We start from the raw sequence: 20,427 nt of genomic DNA on the forward strand, positions 1-20,427 counted from the left end.
ATAAAAGAGTTGGGCTGGGTGCGGAGGCTCACACTTGTAATCCCAGCACTTTGGGAGGCTGAGGTGGGTGGATCACAAGGTCAGGAGTTCCAGACCAGCCTGGCCAACACAGTGAAACCCAGTCCCTACTAAAAATAAAAAAATTAGCTGGGCAGGCACCTGTAATCCCACACACTCAGAAGGCTGAGGCAGGAGAATGGCTTGAAGGGGGAAATGGGGAGTTACTGACCAAGGGGCATAAAGTTTCATTCAAGCAAGGTGATCAGGTGCTAGAAGTCAGCTATGCAGTGTGGCACCTGTAGTTGACAATAATGTATTGCTGACTCAGAAAGTTGTTAGGAGGGTAGAGTTCATGTCAAGTGCTCTTACCACAATAAAATAGAAAAGGTGACAGTGAGCCAAGATCATGCCACTGCACCCAGCCTAGGCAACAAAGTGAGACCCCATCTCAAAAAATAATAATAATAATACAGCTTTCATGTTAAGACTTCTCATGGTGTAGATTTAATTGCATGGAAAGCATCTCATTCTTCCTAAAGCTATAGGACAATTCCTCACACTAATTAAAGCTATTTTCATTTGATTTCTGTGCAGTTTGGATTCCACAGGATGATTAGGCTGTCTTCAAAGCCCTCTTGCTTTGACCATCATAGTTAAAGCTCTATAATCAGACATCAGAGCAGCAATCAGCTCCAATTTTGTCACCTAAAATTGTTTTTTCATTACAGCCCCTTCACAATATCTGATTCTTAATGTATTCATTTCACAAATATTTAATGTCCAACTAATGCATCCCAGGGGCTATGCTCAGAGCTAGAGGTACAACTGTAAATATGAACTGCCCTTCCCAATCCCATGACTTTTGCCCCTTTATCTTTGCTATTTAAGTTAGTGAAGTAATAGAAGAAGAACACTTACTGTATAAATCCAACAAAATGGAGCTAACAGCACAACAGGGTCACATTTATTTTTTAAGAGAGAGAAAAAAACCAAATGGCAAAATTTTGTTTCATTACACATTACTACCCTTTTATTCAACGTTGTTTATGAAACTTTTGATGGCTCTTAGATCTGACTGCTAGACTTTTTTCTTTATGCAGTGTTCACATAGGAAATACCATTAGGGGCAAGAGTTGTGGGTGTGATTTTTGCAAAGTAGTACCATATTTTTCATCTTTGTAATCTTCTTCTTTTTAAAAAGTACTCTCCTAAAGAGATTAACATCTGAGTATCGGCTCTACCCATCTGACTCCACAGCCACAGGTAGGCAGGCAGCCCTATCTGCCTCACTAAATTCCTAACATAATCAGCAAAGAGGTTTTTTCCGTCTCCTGTTCTCTAAGGAAAACTTAAACTATAACTTATAAATATATGTAAAATTAAAAGTACTTAAATATGATATTTTCTTTTTTGAAGAATGAAGCCCAGAAAACTTTCCTCAGAGGAAGAAGTGGAAGAAAACTATTTCATTATTGAATAAACATTGAATCAGAATGTGGTGAACATCTCAGGTGACCCACGGAGAAATTGTGAAGACAGAAAGAAGTCTCACCTTTTTATATAGCCAAGCAGATACAGCCCATTACATACATGTTCTCAAGATAAACAACACCTATGCCTCTGTAAGAGACTTGGCAGCACCGTTTGTCACATGTAGCTCATCCTAGATTCATTGGGTAATTGCCGTGGCCATCTGTGTTTTCCAATTGGCTTTATTCAAAGGAAACAATAAACTTCTTATATCCCAACAATAGAAGGTAGTTTGAGATTAAGACACCTGCAAAGTAACAGCGAATTTACAATGGCAAGTTTTCTAAAGTAAATGCTCTAAGAAAAAGGAGGTATCTTTGACGCTTCTTTTATTTTTTTATTATTTTTTTTTTTTTGAGATGGAATCTTGCTCTTGTTGCCCAGGCTGGAGTGCAATGGCAGGATCTCCACTCACTGCAACCTCTGCCTCCTGAGTTCAGGCAATTCTCCTGCCTCAGCCTCCCAAGTAGCTGGGATTACAGGCGCCCACCACCACACCCAGCTAATTTTTTGTATTTTTAGTAGAGATGGGATTTCCCCATGTTGGCCAGGCTGGTCTTGAACTCCTGACCTCAGGTGATCCACCAGCCTTAGCCTCCCAAAGTGCTGGGATTACAGGCATGAGCCACCATGCCCAGCATCTTGTTTTTATTTGTATTTGCCTTTACAGTACCTGGAAACCCTTACACTTGAGAGGTCTTCCTGGAAGACAATTTAGGTGACGCTCCAGTGAGCAAGGTGGAGAATTATGGAGACAAGAAGAGAAGAGACACTGGATCCAATCAAGCTGTCTTGTGTTGTCTATTATAGACCTTCAGCTCTTCTTACAAGATGAGAAGTCATTAGAGAGTTTTTCCCAGAGGAATGATATGATTTGGCTTACGTGTTAGAGTCACTCATTATTCATAAGTATCTATTAGCCACTCTATTCCTGGGACTGTTCTTGGTGCTGAAGACGGTACACAAGAAACAGAGTTTTGTTGTAAAGTTTTTTACTCTCCTGATGGGGAAATAACCAGGTAAAGCAGCCACTAGTAACACAGGTCATATAGGCAGCTGTCAGTGTACAAAAAAAGGCAAGAAGAAAAGAACACAGAGAAAATGGAAGACTAAGGACTGGAATAGTCACAGAATGCATCAGGGGGAAGATAGAATTTGAACTGTGCATTAAAGGGTGGTAATCATTGGAAGACAGAGAGGAAGTAGCATAGCTTAAGGATCAGGCATGACCCAGAATATATTGAATTGGATTTGGAGCAGGTTGGAAAAACTAACAAGATTGTATAAGTCTGAAGCTGCAAGAGGCCGAGGGTTACTGATAAGGAAGGATAATGAACAGATCATCATGTAACTGGCTTATAGAAATGTTCCCATTCTCTGCTCTGATATCTTCATCTGGAGCTGAACAGAGTGGCCATATATTTGCATGATGGCCTTCTCCTTGTTACTTTCTACCAGTTAGCTGGGTTTAACAAGAAGCAATTATGACAATTACTTCTAATTACTTCTGCTATTCCCTCCTCACCCTATTCTTCCCTTCCTACCCCTTAGATTAAAAACTCACCCTCATTGGTGGGTAAAACTTTAAATAACTTAGAAGCTTTGGACAAAATGCCAGTTTACTGGAGGGTGAGGAAGGGGGCTTCAAGATTGATGAGAACCAAAATTATGATGGTTACTTTTATTTGGCAAACTGACTGGGCCATGGGGTACTTGCTATTTTGTTAAGTATTTTTCCTGGTGTTTCTGTGAAAGTGCTTTGGATGAGATTAACATTTTAAACCAATGGACTAAGTAAAGCAATTGCCTAGTGTCAGTGGGCCTCATCCAACCAACTGAAGGTCTAAATAGAACAAAAAAGCTGACTCTTCCCCAAGTAGGAAGGAATCTCTCCTGCCTGATTGCCTTTTGACTGACATGGGTTTTTTTCTGCCTTCAGATTCACACTGCCACAGGCTCTTCCTGAGTCTTCAGCCTGACGGCCTATGGATTGGTGCCACAACACAGGCTCTCCTCGTTCTCAGGCCTTTAGATTCAGACGGGAACCAAATCATCAGCTCCCCTAGGTCTCCAGCCTACCAACTCACCCTGCAGACATTGCGACTACTCAGCCTCCGTAATTGCATGAACTGATTTATTGAAATAAATCTCTTTCTACATATATACATCCTGTTGGTTCTGTTTCTCCAGAAAACACTAATACGGAAATGCATCAGAAAATTTCCCTCCACTTGTTTTGGGGATGTGGGTTGCCAAGGGGCTGAGAACAGTGAAAGTAGGAGAAGGCTGGAAAGGTATCAGAATACTGGGACTTCTAAAAGCATTGTGGGCTTCCCTCAGGCCCAAAGCATTACCCACTCTCATAGGGTAATAAACGTTAGTGGGGATCACAAAACATGAGATTCTTCTAAGTAGTGGCCTATTCGCCTTAGTACCTAAGGGACTGCCACTAATAAACAAAGTCTGTACAGTAGCAATTGAGTACAGATTGGAAGCCACCTGGCCATGCCACAGCCTTCAGGGAGGCATGAGAGACATAGCTGAATACAGCCCTTGGACACACACCTAAAGACATTTTCCTATAATAGTCACAAACATAAATATAGTTTCTAGTGAATGCTTAGTCAGTAACAGATGCTGTGCTATGGGCTTTGGGTCCATTGTCTCATGTAATCTTTGCAACAACTCTAGAGGTAAAAATTACTGTCTTCACTTTTCAGATGGGAAAACAGAGGTCTAATGAAGCGTCTAATTAGTCAGGGTTCTCCAGAAAAACAGGAAAATGGAATGTATATACACATACATACATATGAGACAGAGAGAGGTTTATTATGGAAATTGTCTCATGCAACTCTGGAAGTCAAAAAGTCCCATCACATGCCATCTTCAAGCCGGAGAAGCAAAAAAGCCAGTGGTGTAGTTCAGTCCAAGTCCACAGGCCTGAGAACCAGAGAAGCCAATGGTATATCAGGCTACATCCAAAGCTGCAAGAACCAGGAACTCTGATGTCCTTGGTTCTTGAGACAGAAGAAGGTGGATTCCCAGCTCAAATAGAGCAAATTTGCCCTTCCTCTGCCTTTTCATTCTATTCAGAGCCTCAAAGTATTGGGCGATGTCTGCCCACATTGGTGAGGGTGATTCTTTAACTCGGACTGATTCAAATGTTAATTTCTTCTGGAAACCCCTCACAGACAACACAGAAATAACATTTTCTCAGCTATCTGGGCATCCCTTAGCTCAGGCAAGTTGACACATGAAATTAGCCATCACACGAAATTAAGGGAGAAGTTATGGCTGAAGACACTGAGGGTCCAAAAATCTAAAACTGTGTTGTAAGGATTGAATGAGTTGTTCTCAGAAATGTGCGTAGCCAAATGTCTGGCATGTGATGAGAGCTCAATAAATGAAATTTGTTATGTTCACACTGTCATCATTGTCATCATCAATGTTATATTCTTCCTTCACTATACTTTATCAACTATTAATACATTCTCTGGCTTTATTAAGGCTAAAATGCTCAAGGAAACACTCTGTATATGCCCTTTAAATTCAAAGTTACCTGAAAGTGTGTTTCTTAAAACTGTGCCACAGGTATAAGGGGTATTTGAGCTTCCTTCTTAGCTCCTTAAAGAAACAAAGATCACCCTCTAGTCTGAAATCCAATTCAAAACCTTTCACCAGGCTGGGCACAATGGCTCATGCCTTTATAATCCCAGCACTTTGGGAGGCTGAGGCAGGCAGATCACTTGAGATCAGAAGTTCAAGAACAGCCTGACCAACATGATGAAACCCCATCTCTACTAAAAATACAAATAGCCAGCGTGGTGGCACGCACCTGTAATCCCAGCTACTCGGGAGGCTGAGGCAGGGCAATTGCTTGAACCCAGGTGGTGGAGGTTGCAGAGAGTAGAGAGGCCACCTGGACAACAGAATGAGACTCCATCTTACAAAAAAAAACTTTCACCAGTGTCTCCCAGGTGTCCATGGGTTTTTCCTGGTCCCAAACATCTTCTGACTGTGGCAGCAAGTAAGCTCAGGGACATCCGCTGGGAGCTTCCATGGGGTTTTCCTTCAGCATCCTTGTATGCTCTAACCCAGAACTTACTCAAGGTATATAGTAGGTACTAAATAATTACTCGCTTAATGCAAACTATTTTCAAGCTTTCTCTTCAATCGTGTCTCTGCATGCATTCAAAAGTAATTTAGAGTTGACTATGTAACTATCATAAAAGGCTGCCTACATTGTTTTAATTGTATTTTGTCTTTGACATCTACCCAGCAGAAATGGACAAAAGTCCCTTAAATTAATGTTTCTGCCCTGTGCATCATGAGCAACCTGATTACATTGAAATCATTTTCTAGTCAATGCCTTTAATTACTTTTCCTTTTGTGGTGACTGGCATGGTCCTACTGCTATTTTCTTCTCCAGACAGTAGAATTATACTGTAATGTATCTACTAGTTGTTACACATATATCTTGCAGGTTGCCTATTCCTGGTCCCACTTTAGTCCTCATTAAATACAACATGAACTTTGGCTTTGGACAAAGGAAGAGGCAAATCTAGCAGTGTTCCTTGAATTTATGAGGCTGCAAAATGAGTTGTTGTGATTTCAGATAAGACACCACTCCAGAGAGCAAGGTTACTACATTAAGGAAGAAGCTCACGTGACCACCTTCTCCTCTGGCACTGGTGATCCCAAGGTATTCACAGCCAGGGCTTGGCCTGGCTTCCTCTGAAAAGACTGTGATAATGTGCCCTGGGACCTGGTTTTTATATGAATGTAGCATCTGCTGGAGAGAAAAGAGGGAATTAATCTACATTTCTTGATCCTTTATTATCAGACTACTCTCAATACTAAGCATTGCACAACCAATCTCATTCAAACTTACACAAGTGAACAAGTTTTTTTTTTTTTTTCTTTTTTCTTTTTTCTTTTTTTTTTTTTTTTAAGACAGCATCTTGCTCTGTCACCCAGGCTGGAGTGTAGTGTGTGAACTTGGCTCACTGCAACCTCTTCCGCCCAGGTTCAAGCAACTCTCCTGCTTCAGCCTCCTGAGTAGCTGGGATTACAGGTGCCCACCATTTTTTGTATTTGTAGTAGAGATGGGGTTTCACCATGTTGCCTAGACTGGTCTCAAACTCCTGACCTCAAGTGATCCACCCACCTCGGCCTCCTAAAATGCTAGGATTACAGGGGTGAGCCACTTGACCCAGCCCATAAAAGTTTTATTAAACTTGTTTTGTTAAATCTGTTTAAATGAGGAATCTAAAGTTCTGAGAAGCTAAATAACTTGACCAAGACCACACAGCTGTAAGAAGTAAAGTGGGTTTTGAACCCAGGATTGTGACACCAAAGCTCAACTACTTCTCTGCATATGGCCATGAAGCCTAGAGATGAGACACGTGTTAAACAATGAGCTAGAATTTAGAACGACAGTGGTGCAGCTGGAATGGTGCAACAGTGGGGAGAATCTCATGACCGATCATCAAGGCTATGAGATCGCTTTCTTCAGTGAGTCTGAGAAGCCACAGAGTGACAACGGAAAAAGTAGATGATCTGAGTGACAATGATCCAGAGTCTGCGTGATAGGGGTGGTGGAAGTCCCCAAGGTGAGAAATTTGGTGCAAATAAAGAGGGCAAGGAGGAGTCCTGGCTGTGTGCAGAGGTAAATAACAGAGGGGGGCAGTGAAGGGACTGGGACATTGCAGAGCGACCTGCAGTCTGAGGAAAGGTGGCTGGATGAGGGTGGGGAGTCAGGGAAAAGATAATACGAGATATACTCTAGGAAAAGGAGAGGCAATGTTGTTAACAGGGGGCAATTTCAGAGCTGGAAATAGTACGGGCAGAGCCGAAAGCATACCTCATTCTCCAACAAGCTGCTCCTCTCTAGCTCTCAAGGTGGGATGATCTGATAAACTAGTTCATGCTGTCAGTGTCCTGGGATATGCTGCCAGGGTTATCTGTACTTCAGCAGGAGTCTCTTCCTAGACAAAGCAAAGGTACTTAAAAAAAGGATTCTTTAGTGATAGGAATGACAGGCACTACCAACAGACACTAAGGGTTGTACTTGTGAGAGCTAGAGTTTCTGGATAAGGACATCCTTCAATACGTCCCTCAAGTATGATCACACAAGCGAGGTCTAATCTGCCCTAGAAAGCCTCAGCTCCGCCTGAAGCTCAGCTCTCGAATGGCCTTTGTAGAAGGGTTGTAGCTCTCCCTTTGAGGTCCTCTTGCCACGGCCTACAATCTCCAGGCATCCTCCCCTGCTTTTTCCTCCACCCTCACCCTAGGCTGCTCTCCCTTTCCCATCTCCCTCACTCATCTCTAGCCACCCAGGTCTCTTCTCAGCGTCTCCAACAATCCTTTCTTCCCAAAAGACTTTGCACATGCTATTCCTTCTGTCTGGAAACTCTTCCATCGACTTTCCAAGAGGCTGCTGCTTCTCACTTGCTCAGGTCTCAGCCTGAAGGTCATCACCTCAAGAAGTCATACCCGACCACCCATCCTCGAACAAGTCCCGTGCCCACCACTCACGGTTCTTCTCCCAGAGGGTACTTTGTGTGTTCCTTATACTCCAGCTCTCCCACAGGAAGTGGGGGCTCCTTGCAATCAGGGATTGCTGGTATGTGCTCAGCCCCTCACACAGCCTTGCCACAGTAGGGGACCTGATAAACGATGATGGACTAAATGACTGAAGGAGTAACCCTTGAGTAAGCATCTGAGAGAGGCAGTGGAAGGATGGGGGAAAGAGGAAGTGGTTCCATCAGCTGCCACTTACTCTTCCTCTCACAGTGTACCTTCTCTACCAATTTTTCTTTTGTTGACTTGAGATAGAGTCTCACTCTGCCACCCAGGTTGGAGTGCAGTGGTGCAATCTTGGCTTACTGCAGCCTTGACCTCCCAGGCTCAAGCAATTCTCCTGCCTCAGCCTCCCAAGTAGCTGAGACTACAGGCACCCACCACCGTGCCTGGCTAATTTTTGTATTTTTTATAAATGTGGGGTCTTGCCTTGTTGCCCAGGCTGGTCTCAAACTCCTAAGCTCAAGCGATCTGGCTGCCACAGTCTCCCAAAGTGCTAGGATTATAGGCGTGAGCCAACACACCCAGCCTGTTTGTCAATTTTAATAAAATTTCCCAGCATGGAAGGCTTGTAGGCAAGGAGACGGGAATTTGTGATTTTTGTTGGGTCCCACTGTGCCCTAAGGATGATACTGGGTCCTACACAGCCCAGAGCCCAACTCTGGACATAAGAACAATGTTATGGGCTGAATTGTGGCCTTCCCAAATTGGTATGTTGAAGCCCTAACCTCCAGGACCCAAGAATGTGATTGCATCTGGAGATAGGGCCTTGAAAGAGATGCTTAGGTTAAATGTGGTTGGTAGGGTGGGACCTAACAAAATCTAAGTGAAGTTCATATAAAAAGACGATATTTGGGCACACGAGACGCTAGGAATGTGCGCACACAGAGAGAAGACCACGCGAGTTCATAGCAAGGCAGTGGCCAGCTGCGAGCCAAGGAGAGAGGCCCCATGCAAACAAGAATCCTCCTGGCTTTGATTTTGGAGTTCCAGCCTCCTGAACTGTGAGAAAAGAAATTTCTGTTGCTTAAGCCACCCAGTCTACGGTGTTTTATTAGCACAGCCTGAACAGACTAATACAAACGTTAATGTAATAGTCTTATTACATCATGGATGTCTTCAGTAGACAATGGTGACTTGGGCAGAGCAGACCCCGGTCCAGGGAAATGCTGCGGTGAGGGTGAAGGACACAGACTTTGCAATCATATCCCAAGGCCACCACCTGCCCCCTTGGGCACGTTACTTAACCTGTGAATACATATCCTCTTCTACAAAATGGCCCTCACAGAAGCATCGCAGGAGATACGGTTTACAAAAGCACCTTTCATAGTTCTTAAAGGTCATTGCTCAACACACGTCAATGCCCTGCCCTCCCCTTCCCGTCCAACTCAGTCACATAAAAGTAGTCAGACCTTGGTTCCAAGAGAATTGCAAAATGCCAAATAGATTCATAAAAATTACTGGGAGAAATAAAGGCGTATAAGCCTGAATGTGTGCACAAATGCATGGGTGAGGGTTCATAACGTGGGGCAGGTGTGGCTGTTCTCTGAGCCTATTGTGTGAGCCTGGGATCCATTCTAATGAGCAATTTTGTGCTATAATTATAGATGCATAGTCTAACACCAGAGGCCACAGGTGACCCTGGTGGAACATTTGGAATAAAAAGCCAGAATTTGATGGAGTATGCTCACCAGTTTCCCAATGCCAAATAGAACTAAAATTAGATTACTGACCTGGTAAAGAAGAATCCACATGAATTATTAAGAACATGAGTCGTTTTGAGGCTCCTTGGAATTAACCATGTCTTTGAGATATTCACATTCTTCTGTAAAGATCTCCCTTAAATGATTATTTTAGTGTGCATTCCAGAGGAGGAGAGACCTCTTAAAGTTCCTTGGTTCCTGTTGAGCTGCCAGATCCCAAAATGATCAAGTCGGACAAGTCAAACTGGAAGAAGCAACCAGGCTTTCATTAATTTACCGTGAGAGTGAAGGCAAGAGACAAAGAAAAAGAAAAAGGAGGGAGGGTGAAGAACTAGGGTTGAAAAGTACTGGGCCAGAGTACCCAATGAAGAGAAGGGTCTTAGTCAAGGTCCCCCTATAAGGAACATCTTGGTGGACATACCTGATAAGTGGCCCCCACCCTTCAGGGCTACAGATTAAGACCCCGAATGGAGGTGCCTGGGCTATGAATGCAGCTATCTATAAGCATATGAGCAATAAGGGTGGGGGGACCTGAATCCTTGACTTCATCTCCCTCCTCCAGAGATTGTGATGTGGGGAGGCAGCTTTCTCCAATGAGACTGGCCAGGAAAAGCCTTGCAAATGCCTTTGGTCAGACCTGAGAGATCATGCCCAGGACTTTAACTGGGAGCTACTCTTCACTATTTATAAGATCTCCAGCCTGGCACGGTGGCTCACACCCATAATCCCAGCACTTTGGGAGGCCAAGGTAGGTGGATCACAAGGTCAGGAGTTCAGGACCAGCCGGACCAACATGGTGAAAGCTGTCTCTATTAAAAATACAAAAATTAGCCAGGCATGGTGGCGGGCACCTCTAATCCTAGCTACTCAGGAGGCTGAGGAAGGAGAATTGCTTGAAGCTGGGAGGCAGAGGTTGCAGTGAACCTAGATTGAGCCACTGCACTCCAGCCTGGGCAACAGAGCAAGACTCAGTCTCAGGGAGGAAAAAAAAAGATCTCCACCACACCTTGGTCTGAAGTCATGGGTCTTAACCTTAGAGTCTGGAATTACTGGAGAATCTGTTTAAAGCAATGAATCCTCTCCTCTGAAAATGCACATAGATATATTTAGCATAAAATTTTACAAAATTTATAAAACCATGAAGTCTACCTGTAACCCAAGGTTAAGAAATCTATGAACTAAAGAGAAATACATTACTTTGTCAGGGATTTGAATAATGTATAGGCCCATGTAACTTTACTGTGGGATGTCACTAGAGGATGAAATCAGGTAACCTGGCCAATGACTGCAGAACACTCTGATAGCACCCCAGAACTTTGGTGTGGTTTAACCCACCATGCCCACTTCTTTTTTTTTTTTTTGAGACATAGTCTCACTCTGTTGCCCAGGCTGGAGTGCAGTGGCACCATCTCGGCTCACTACAACCTCCGCCTTCCAGGTTCAAGCAATTCTCCAGCTTCAGCCTTCTGAGTAGCTGAGACTACAGATGCATGCCATCATGCCCACACCATCCCCACTTCTAAAGGTGAATACTGGTATGGGGTGTGTGTGTGTGTGTGTGTGTGTGTGTGTATAAAACATCTGACTCAATAAATTTAACCCAGCAAGCATATATAGCTTGTGAGACTCAAGAAGTATTTAAGTTGGTGTTCAGTAATTGTATTAGTCTGCTTAGGTTGCCATAACAAAATGCCACAGACTGGGTAGCTTAGACTACAGAAATTTATCACCATCCTAGAGGCTGAGAAGTCCAAGATTAAGGTGCCAGCAAGGTATGTCTCATTCTGAGGCCTCTTCTCTTGGCTTGCAGATAGCCACCTTCTTTTTCTTTGAGACAGGATCTTAGCCTGTCGCCCAGGCTGGAGTGCAGTGGCACAATCTCGGTTCATTACAACCTCTGCCTCCAGAGTTCAAGCAATTCTCCTGCCTCAGCCTCCCGAGTAGCTGGGACTATAAGCATGCACCACCATGCCCATCTAATTTTTTATATTTTAGTAGAGACAGGATTTCATCATGTTGTCCAGGTTAGTCTCTAACACCTAAGCTCAGGCAATCTGCCCACCTCAGCCTCCCAAAGTGCTAGGATTATAGGCATAAATCATAACTCCCAGCCAGTCTCTCTCTCTCTCTCTTCTTATAAGGACACTAATCCTATAAGCTTAGGGCCCCACCCTTATGACCTCGCCTAAACTTAATTGCCTCCTAAAAACCTAATCTCTAAATACAATCACAATGGAGGTTAAGGCTTCAACATACAAATTTTGAAGGGACACAATTCAGTTCATCATCATGATATTTATACCAGTTCTTCCTTCTTGATCTCAAAAGAATTTCTCCCACTAAATTGAAAGTATCTTTGCGCTACTGGAGTTGAGCCAACCATGAAACAACAAGTTACTCTCAGAGATACCCAACATCCTTGGATCATGTTGAACATTTAGCCCCAAAAGCATAAAACCTACCTATTCTTAAAAAGGCTTCTTTCTGCAAAGGAAAATTAAGTTTCTTCCCAAAATTTTATAGATTATTCTGGTGGGCTATATGCATTGATGGGGAGTAACCACAAATTCACACTCCACTGTGAGATTACATTCTATTCCTACACTACTTCAGCAAGGTCACAAACCCTATTAAAAGCATAGTGGCCATGCAGGGCAGAAACTGATGTGAAATTCTTCACCCTCAAAATGTTTAATGGAGGACATGCAGCCACCATTGACTTTTTTGGCTCAAGGTAAGGTCTTGGTGGAAAACTGCCAAGCCACTGCCCTTTTAATATACATGGCTGATATATCATCATTCGGAAGCATTTACATTAAAATAAATGAGGTACATTAAGATCTGTGTGCTACCCTTTAACAAAATTTTTACAAATATCAAGCTCTCCTGCTTCTTGAACCCAAGTTAGCACTAGCAAGGCTCCATTCTCCTCCAGGGTGTGAGGGTTGTCAGTGCCTAAATGTCCCTTGTATTAGTTCATTCTCATGCTGCTAATAAAGACACACTGGGTAATTTATAAAGAAAAAAAGGCTTAATGGACTCACAGTTCCACATGGCTAGGGAGGCCTCACAAACATGGAAGGCAAGAGGGAGCAAAAGCACATCTTACATGGACGGAGGGAGGCAAAGAGGGTTTGTGCAGGGAAACTCCTCTTCATAAAACCATCAGATCTCATGACCCTTTTTCACTATCACGAGAACAGCATGGGACAGACCCACCCCCATGATTTAATCACCTCCCACCAGGTCCCTCTCATGACACATGGGAATTATGGAAGCTACAATTCAAGATGAGATTTGGGTGGAGACACGGCCAAACCATATTATCCCCGAACCATACAGCTTCTCCACTTTCTAGAAAATTCGTATTCTTGGGGTACTTAAAACATCATGATTCACTGCATTTTGCCTGAAAGGTGATTCAAACACTCATAAGAAATTATCATTAGAAAACTAGTTCAATTCGGAAAAATAATAAATGGATTCAGTTAGAGAAACTCAGAGGGATGCATGAATTGGACTAAGAAAACACAATCACAGCAAGAGACCCTCCTCTAACTCAGAAGCTAGGATTTCTGCTTTTCCATGTCATTAGCTAACATGCTCTAAATAACTTTAATTGTTCATATAGATCAGTAACTGAGGTTTTACCATGCCCTACATAAAAGGCTGTTTTTCCATAAGTAAGTGAAGGCTTCCGTACTGAAAATTCATTCAAAGTTACCTAATGAATTGCCCACTGGAGCAAATAATTGAAATTATCAGAGTGTCAAATAAAAACATGTTTAAGTCCGCTTTAAAAAAAAAAAAAAAAAAAACCTATAAAATGTTGCTAACAAAGTAGTTTTTAGTTTTCATTTTTAAATTGTCAGTGCTTTTTTCTAGATGCCATTCATCCTTGCAAAAAATTATCTTTTGGTCTATAACTGCAAAAATTATTTTTCATGGGTAGTTTCATATTTTTTAAATGTCACTGCATTTTAATTTTTGTAATTCTATCAATTTCATGTTTGTAGTTCTTCCCTGCCACTTCAGCTGAGCTCCCATGACCAATGTAGGTGCTGTGTTTCCTCTCAGAATTATAGCCTTAAGTTACTGATGTTTATTTGAGAGAGGGAAGGAGAGAGGAGGATTCTTGTAAATGGCTCTGAGCATCTACTGAGGGTGAGAAAACTTTAACTAAAATCAACTTCGCTCTTGAGAACTCATTTTTCTTTGACGATTGAAACACCTAATCTTGTCATTCAAGTTAACTCAATTTGCTACCATTTTAAAATGTAACGACTGAATATCAAACTCAGTCAATTCAAGCCTCTGTTCCTCCGCTTCTTTCTCCTTGGGAATGATATTTATTGGTGCGTGGGTTGCATTGTCCTGGCACCAGGTATAAGAGGCAACTGGAGATGGCATCCACAACTGACTTCCTCCAGACCCAATCAAGTTTGCTTTAGGTTCATTAGCTCTGTCCCAGAATGCTGCAACTCACCTCCAATAGAAAAACAGGACATAGAATGAAGGTGCTGGGAAAATCTAAGTGACTTTTCTCTGCTCTGCCTCATGCACAGTGAGGTCTAGTGTATTAGTCCATTTTCATCCTGCTATGAAGAAATACCAGAGACTGGGTAATTTATAAGGAAAAAGAGGTCTAATGGACTCACAGTTCCCCATGGCTGGGGAGGCTTCACAATCAAGGCAGAAGGCGAAGGAGGAACAAAGGAATGTCTTACATGGCAGCAGGCAAGAAAGTGTGTGCAAAAGAATTGTCCTTTATAAGACCATCAGATCTCATAAGTCTTATTCACTATTACAAGAACAGCATGAGAAAAAACCCACCCCCATCATTCAGTTACCTCCCACCAGGTCCCTCCCACAGCATATGAGGATATCTAGAAATTTCAAGATGAGATTTGGGTGGGGACACAGCCAAACCATATCATCTAAACTGTGTGAGACTCTCTCAGCTCATTACCTGGACACTTTAGCTATACAGTCTCAGACTCCATGCTGGACATTCTTGGGTCAAGAGGAACAAAGTGTGGTCTGCAAGGCCAGGGAGAGAGGTATCTTCAGAACACACCAGCATCCAAATCATCCCAAATCCCCTTGCTCCAGCTGGATCAACTTTTATCTCCTTTCTTTCACTAAGGTATAATTTACATAAAGTATATGAACAATTCAATTAGTTTTAACAAATGTATACACTGTTGTAACCTATAGTCTTACCAAGACATGGAATATTCTATCACTCTCAAATTTTTCTTATGCTTCTCCCCAGTCAATTACCACTCCTAGGCAAACACTTTTCTGATTTCTGTCATCACAGGTTAGCTTTGTGTGCGCCAGAATTTCATATAAATGAAATCATGCAGTGCATGCTATTTGGGGTCTGGCTTTATTCACTCAGCATCATGTTTTTGAGATGCATGCATGTGGCACTGTTAGTAATTTGTTCCATTATATTGCATTGTATGAATTTTTTTCCAATTTCTCCCTGCCATCTTTATTGATTCACAAGATTTTGCACAGAAAACTGTTTAAGGTCTAGAACAGCAGTAATTGCCTCACACTGCTTTCAAGCCTTCAAGTTTCAAAAGCAAATCATAAAAAAAAAAAAAATACAGTTCCTGATTTGAGTTAGATCCAGGGACAGAAAAGTGGCACATACTTGAATGTAACATGATCTACAAATGGTGGTAATATTTTCCTTGGGAAAGTAGTTCTGTTAGTATATATTTTTCACATACTCAAAAGGCTCAATCTCAAGCAGTAATAAACACAAGCAAAAGTGATAAAATAAATATTCAGAAAAACCTCTTTATACATACAAGTGAAAAAATATGCAACACTTTCATGCAAAAAATAATTATAATAATAATAGTATTTGTTCACATATGTAGCTGAAATCTGCCGTTCCAGCCCACATGTCCCCAGTAAAGAAGGGAGGCACAAACATAGATGACTCTGTGGTTCACTATCTTACAGGCTTTTTGTACTGGAACACTATCACAACCAAAAATTTATCCCTCTTGTTATATTTCTAGAATGTTTAAAATTTTTTCTTTGTTTCTTTCTTCCCTTTTTTATTTGTTTTGTTTTGTTTTATAGCATGCCAAATCCTTTAGCATGCATGATGGCCTTCAACAATCTCTCTTTAAGTTTTTCTTTGCTTGAATATTCTGGAAGTAAAAGCACATTAAAGCAACTATGAGATGTAGGTAACCTTTCTGTGTCTGGGCCATTTTTGGCTATAATCATCTTTAATTTTCCTAGTCCTCCCACAGATGCTCTGTTTGTGCCCATTGTAAACTGCAAGAAGAGTCTTTTCTGTTCATCTGTAAATGAATGAACGATTTCCCAGAGCTCCTGAATCAGAACAGAGTCCCTGGTATAGCCACCATCATATTCTGTGGTTTCTTCTAGTGCTTTGAAATCTAGATTCTGGCTTCCACATATAAGCAATTCAATGTCTTCTGTTCTGAATAAGTACTTTAAGGGAGATTCACTGGTCACCATATGAAAACCTCTCCGAAGGGCCTTGAACTGTTTTTCTACTGATTTATTGAGAATGTAGTCAGAATAAAGACTGACAAATTCCTTCCTGTTTTCATTTGTAATTGGAATTTTATCACCATTTTCCTTTAGATCATACATCACTGGGTTACCAAAAAGATCTGTCTGTGATATCTGGAAAATGATCATCATGTCATCGTCCATACTCCCTTCATACTCCAAGAAATCTTTTAAACTCTGATATGAAACTTGGTAAGAGTCTACCAAGTCACAAAAATTTCCTTTTTTTCCCCACTAGCTTTCTGTAGACAATCATGGGAAAATGTACATCCAGTATACAGTTATTGTAAATAGCCAGACTTGGTACTATGCCAATCAGCATAAACTGACCCTCAGTTTCAAAAGAAGATGGATTAAACCAAAACAATTTTGTAGATTCTTCTTATGTGAACATACCAATATCTGGATTGCAGATTTCCTCCACAACCAACTGAAAAAATTCTTTGGAAACGCCTCCCTCATCAACTCCTTGTTCTCCTTCAAATTCCACAAACAACTTCTTCTTCAAGTCTGCAGGATTTTCCGCAGTAATCATCTCTAGCCGGGCAAGTGCATCATCTATGATATGGTCACGTCTAACTTTGAGTCTCAAATATGGATTCAACTGCTGTCCTTGAGCTAAGCTGGAGAGAACAGTGATTCTTCATTCACTGTACATGCAAATTCTATTGTCATAATACAATTCCAAATTCTTTGTGACAGCATACAATATAAAGGGACATATCATAAAAGAGAATTTGTTTCTACTTTTAAAAAAAGTATAATCTTTATCCATTTCTAGAACCTAATGCCGTGGTTCATCAGTAAACTCTTCAAAAGAGGATAAGTGGTTTTTGACAATCCAATGTTTTAACACCAAGTTCAGTTTCCAGGGGGTCTCAAGAACCTTTCTTGTTTCTTCTTTCTTTTCCCAAAAGTTCCTGAAGTGTCAGCTCACTGGACTCAGGGATGGGCTCTTCATCATCTTCTTCAGTGTGATTTGTGTCCACTTCCCCTCCCACTACATTTGTATAGTAAACCATTTTCAAGCACTTGGAAGCAGCAATAATGGCATCATCATTGTTCACTAGATTTCAACTGTTAAATTCATTGCTCATGACTTTATAAATAATAAATTGCTGAAATGTCTCCATCATTCTCCGAATCTGGTCTGCATTGTATTTAGACCACAGTCTCATCAGTTTTCCTTGGGCTACAAGGGGTAGCTTTCTCATTGCTTTGCAAAATAATGGCAAAGCCATTTCCAGATATTCAGGACTGTGGAGATTTCTATTCTCCATTACGCTAATGAACAAATGCAGATAATTAGGATCTCAAGAGCATACGTTGTGATACATCAAGTCACATTCCACGTTAGGTAACAAATATATGAGTGCATTGAGAAAGGCAGTTTCCATTTTTTCCTTAGAGAGCAATCTGGTGTAGACTCTTCTAATGGCATCAACATCCACAGACACATCATCAGGGCCTAATGTCTGCAAACTGTCTCCCTGTGAGCTATCACCCACCTTTGAAGATGCTTCTGAGTCTTCTTCCATAGCAGTAGGAGAACATGCAGATTTTTCCTTTTCATCTTCATCCCTGCCTTAATCCTTTGCTTGAAGAGATTTCAGTTCTTCCTTGGTATGCCGTGTAACTTTCTAGAAGCTCTGTACCAATGCCTCAGCATTAGAAAAAACTCTCCCAATAACTCCAATTAAAGGGGAATAATCTTCTTTCTCTGCATAATTCAAGAATTTCATATACCTTCTCTTCTGTTAAGTAAGTCACATCTTTAAAATCCGTATGAAAAAATTACAGATGTTTATCTAGACACCTAATAGATGTTTGGATTATTCCCAATTTTTTTACTACCATGAATAAAATTGCAATGAATGTTTACATACAAATATGTTTGGACATATATTTTTATTTCTCTTGGGTACATTGATCTACCAGCACTGGGAGTCCCTAGATAAGGAATAAACTTGCTGGGTCAAAGGGTAGATGTAAGTTTCGCTTTATTAGAAACTGCCAAACGGTTTTCCAAAGTGGTTGTACTTAGTCTTTTTGGAAGGAAACTGCTCTTGGTCATCTCACATCTTCTACTCTGTTGTTTAAGATATGAGTTCCACATTCTTTATCCTCCAACCAATCGCTGCCGTGAAGCCCCACATATTTTCCTCTCTAAAAACTTCAGATTTTACAAATACAAAATCACTCTACTAAGAATTATAAAAGCTTATTTTAGAACAAAAAGCCAAGAATTGGTCCGGTGTGGTGGCTCACACCTGTAGTCCCAGCACTTTGGGAGACCTACGTGGGCGGATCATGACATCAGGAGATTGAGACCATCCTGGCCAACATGATGAAACCCTGTCTCTACTAAAAATACAAAAATTAGCTGGGCGTGGTGGCGTGCACCTGTAATCCCAGCTACTCAGGAGGCTGAGGCAGGGGAATCGCTTGAACCTGGGAGACAGAGGTTGCAGTGAGCCAAGATCGCGCCACTGCACTGCACTACAGCCTGGTGACAGAGCAAGACTCCGTCTCAAAACAAACAAACAAACAAAGCCAAGAATTTGACTATTTGTTCACACTGTGTTGTTTTTGGTCTTCCCTTCATTGACAGCTTGAGACTTGTGGCTTAATTTAAATGACCAAAGAGCTACAGGGTCACAAGTGGTGAAGAGAAAGAAAAGCACATGAGATCAGATTTTTAAATACCAACTAGCTATTTGGGGCACCCAGCAGTGCCCAATAAACTTGCTGAACAAGTTTACTGTAAAGGTTTGATAACAGCCAATGAACAGTGCAGGAAAAATATGTTGACCACAGCTGGGGGCATTTATTTACTATTCCACTGGTATTTCCAACAGAGAAACAAGAGAATTAATTCATCTTTCACTCAACAGCTACCACTATCAGTGTATTTCTACCATGTTAGAAGAAACCTGAATATTGCTATAAACATTATCCCTCTGTCTGTAAAGTATAGGTCATAGAGCTATTACGCTATGATTTTTATGTAGGCAACAAAATTTTCTTTTAAAAAATTCCAAAAGTACATATACTAGTCAGCTGCAGAAGTTCTCAAAGAATTATGCCTCCCAAAATTCATGCCCTGGTGTAGCTCTTGCCCCTTCAATTGATGCTGAATAAACTAGGTTATTTAACAAACACTAGCATTCCATGGAGGTGATGCTTTGCAGCTCTGGGACAGAGCCTTTAAAAGGGCTGGCATCCCTGCTCTGTTGCTGCTAGAAGCTCTGCACAGCCATGGAAGAAGTACAGCTATTCATTGTTGTTGTTGTTGTTATTGTTGAGACAGAGTCTCGTTCTGTTGCCAGGCTGGAGTGCAGTGGTGCAATCTCGGCTCACCACAACCTCCAACCTCCTGGTTCAAGCGATTCTCCTGTCTCAGTCTCCCGGGTAGCTGGGATTACAGGCACGTGCCACCATGCCCAGTTAATTTTTGTATTTTTAGTAGAGATGGGGTTTCACCATGTTGGCCAGGATGGTCTCAATCTTCTGACCTTGTGATCAGCCTGCCTCAGCCTCCCAAAGTGCTGGGATAACACTAGTTAAGCCTGTCTAGTTGGAAAAACAAAGACTGAAGGTACAGCGCGGTGGCTCACACCTGTAATCCCAGCACTTTGGGAGGCTGAGGTGGGCGGATCACAAGATCAAGAAACCAAGATGATCCTGGCCAACGTAGTGAAACCCTGTCTCTACTAAAAATACAAAAATTAGCTGGGTGTGGTGGTGCAAGCCTGTAGTACCATCTACTCAGGAGGCTGAGGCAAGAGAATCACTTGAACCCGGGATGCGGAGGTGGCAGTGAGCCAAGATCGTACCACTGCACTCCAGCCTGGTGACAGAGTTAGACTCTGTCTTAAAAAAAAAAAAAGTAATAGCTTTGATTATGTATTGTTTGATTGAATTCAAGGGCCAGCAGCCCACATCCTATATAGGAAACTGTTTTAAACGTTTCCTGAAAAAGCACTATTAAAGGATTAAGTAAAGAATCTGGTGAAACTTTTTTATTGCTCTGATATCATGA

At 41.7% G+C, this 20,427-nt stretch overlaps 1 pseudogene across 1 annotated transcript in view; it reads right to left on the minus strand.

Moving 5' to 3' along the window:
• Positions 1 to 15,885: 15,885 nt before the first annotated feature.
• Positions 15,886 to 20,427, minus strand: part of LOC108295127 — a 10,437-nt pseudogene continuing 5,895 nt past the window's right edge. The window contains exon 2 of the transcript XR_001821290.2: positions 15,886 to 18,176. The product of XR_001821290.2 is annotated as a ubiquitin-protein ligase E3A-like (transcript). The remainder of the gene's footprint in view (positions 18,177 to 20,427) is intronic.

This window comes from Cebus imitator, unplaced genomic scaffold (assembly GCF_001604975.1).
Source record: "Cebus imitator isolate Cc_AM_T3 unplaced genomic scaffold, Cebus_imitator-1.0 Scaffold621, whole genome shotgun sequence".
Taxonomy (NCBI): Eukaryota; Metazoa; Chordata; class Mammalia; order Primates; family Cebidae; genus Cebus; species Cebus imitator.